Here is a 3,242-nt window from a genome sequence, read left to right on the forward strand (position 1 = left end):
GCTCCAAGGCGTAGATGTTCTCCACTCCAGTGTTGTTTTGAGCCACTACCGAGGTCGACAGAGTAGGCGACACATGGTCGTGGCTCCACGAGAACTATCACACCAGTTCGGCCCAGAGCTCCCTAGAGAAGTGCTGGAGCTTGCTCGACGAGCTTTGCCTGATTGATGCCGACGCCGACACCGACACCGACACCCTCTCCTAGCCTCTCTATCCTTCGTCATCTACATTAATCACCTTCTCTGGCTCCACGCTCGGCAACACCAACTTCTTGTCACGTGTGCTTCAATGATTTCCGGCTCCGCGCTCAACAACGCAATCCTGTTATCATGCTTGACTTCAACAATCTCCGTCCCATCAAGTATGAATTCACTGGAAGCTTGCTTAGGAATATTGTCCAAAGCGCAACCCCAATGGTGGTTAGGAATATTGTCTAATGGCGAGGAATTAGTTCTAATGTTCTATTCGAAGCCCAACGGCGTAAGATGGTGCTGTCGAGCATGGAGCCAAAGATCGTTGAAGTCACGTGTTACAACAAGATGGTCCTGCTGGAGAAGGTGATTAATGTAGATGGCAAAGGAGACAGAGGTCAGGAGAGGGTGTCAATGTCAGCGCCGGCGTCAATCAAGCAGAGCTCATCGAGCAAGCTCCGGCACTTCTTCTTGGAGCTTCGGGCCGCTCCGGTGTGGCGGTTCTCGTGGAGCCATGGCCACGCATCGCCTAGTTCGTCGACCTTGGTAGTGGCTCAGAACAGCGCCGAAGACGAGAATAGCTACACCTTGGCACTGAAGGCTCGTGCTCGGCGGCGAAAACTGGCTCAGATTGATCAAAATCAGTCCAGTGCTCATAAAGCCCTACGTGGTCTCAAATTTATAAGTACTAAAACCGATGATGCCGTCGATGCATGGAATCGAGTCCAAAGCAACTTGAATGTCCTCGCCAAAGACGACTTTCTCTACCACGCTGACTTTGTGGGGTGCATAGGTACATTCTTCATCGGGATTGAGAAGTATTTTTTGACATTTACGATTTTTGTGTTTTTTTTTTATAGAAATGAAAGATTCCAAGGAGTTTGGTTTGGAGGTCTTCGATGCCCTAAGTCAGAGACGAAGGCTCAAGGTTGACAAGTGTAAAAGGAAAAGCAAGTCAAGCCCATCGACTTGAATTTCAATTCACAGCTCAACCTTGAGCCTTCGTATCCGACTCCGGGCATTGAAGATCTCCACACCAAACTCCTTGGAATTTTCCATTTTTGAAATAAAAAAACAACAAAAATCATAATCGACAAAAAATATTTCTCGATCACGATGAAGAATGTACCTATGCATCGCGCAAAATCAGTGCAGTAAAGAAAGCCGTCTTTGGCGAGGACATTGAAATTGCTTTGGAATCAATTCCATGCATCGACGATATTATCAATTTTGGTACTTATAAATTTTGGACCATGTATGGCTTTATGAGCACCGAACCGATTCCGATCGATCTAAGCCAATTTCGGCCGCCGAGCACGGGCCTCTAGCTCCAAGGCGTAGCTATTCTCCACTCTGGCGTTGTTCTGAGCCACTACTGAGGTCGACAGAATAGGCGACACATGGTCATGGCTCCACAAGAACTAGCACACTAGTTCAGCCCAAAGTTCCTGGGAGAAGTGTCGAAGCTTGCTCGACAAGCTCTGCCAGATTGACGTCAGCGTTGACACCGACACCCTCTCCTAACCTCTCTATCCTTCGTCATCTACATTAATCACCTTCTCCGGTTCCACGCTAGGCAACACCATCTTCTTGTCACGTGTGACTTCAACAATCTCCAGCTCCACGCTCAGCAGCACCATCTTGCTATCATGCTTGACTTCAACGATGTATGTCCCATCTAGTATGGATTCACTGCAAACTTGCTTAGGAATATTGTCCAAAGCCCAAAGCCGACGGTGGTTAGGAATATTGTCTGATGGAGAGGATTCAGTTCTACTATTTAGTGTTAAAATAATGATTAAGTGATTAAAATTATCTCTTCCTATAAGCTTAAGCTTTTGAGATAACTGGTAATTTAACATGGTATCAGAGCCAATTGTCCTGAGATCAAACCTTGACTCCATCAATTCATCCTCCATTTAAATTAAATATTCCACATGTTTAAGCCTACATGTGAAGGAGAGTATTAAACTAATAATTAAATGATTAAATTTACCTCTTCCTATAAGCTTAAGCTTTTGGAATAACTGGTAATTTAACATTTAGAACAGTATTATCCGAAACCCAACGGCGTAAGTGCTTAGGATTCATTGTTCAGTGCACAAATGGGGCTAATAGTCAAAATGAGAGAGAAAGACATATAGGAGGGTTATCAAGATATGGTGAGTTACAATGATGTTTTTAAAGGAGTGTGAGTCGGTGGTGTACGAGGATTATAAGTTGGTATATATACAAAAATATATGTGTATTTACAAAAATATATATATGTGTATTTACAAATATATATATTAGACTTAATCAATAGCTAGTAGTGTATTTTATACCTTGTATTAATTTGATTTAAGAAGGTATATATACAATACATAAAACCCTGAACACATTCTCTGATTTTCTATGACCTTCGGATCGACGTGGGCCTCACCCTCGGTGGGTTAGGCAAAAAAACTTGTTATTTTGAGAGATATTTAATTAATTAAATGTATGTTTGTCACAATTATGATATCGCTGCACTGATTCCACTGTAAGGTACATTTCTGCAACCAACGGATCACTCAATATTTAAATTCCCCACCTATTGTTTCATCTCTTAAGGTTAACTAAGTACACTTGGTCATTATATGCCTAAAATGCTTATTAGCCTAAATTTAAGCATTCTCAATAGAGAGCTAAATTATGCTTTTATCTAAAATGGCTAATTAGATTTGTAAAAAACCTCCCACATTGGATTAGCCAAAAAAAATGCAAAATAGATATTTGATTAGATTAGCCAAAAAAAAAAAAGTTACATGTAGCAGCACTTTTCAAGAGAGCCATTTTATTTTTGAGAAATTATATCTAAAATTCTTAGGTAAACGCGCTTTTTTTAAAAACTCCCTGAATATTTTTTTTTTGGAAATTTAGTTCCTGGGTCACTCGAAACTACTAGAAAACTCCCTACCGTCAATTTTTGTTAACTTCCGTTAGTCTACTCAAAACTCACCGTTTTATATGATTAAAATATTATTTTTTTTATTAATTTAATTTAAAAAATTCAATCTTAAAAAAAAAAAAAA

This window comes from Corylus avellana, chromosome ca3 (genome assembly GCF_901000735.1).
Source record: "Corylus avellana chromosome ca3, CavTom2PMs-1.0".
Classification (NCBI taxonomy): Eukaryota; Viridiplantae; Streptophyta; class Magnoliopsida; order Fagales; family Betulaceae; genus Corylus; species Corylus avellana.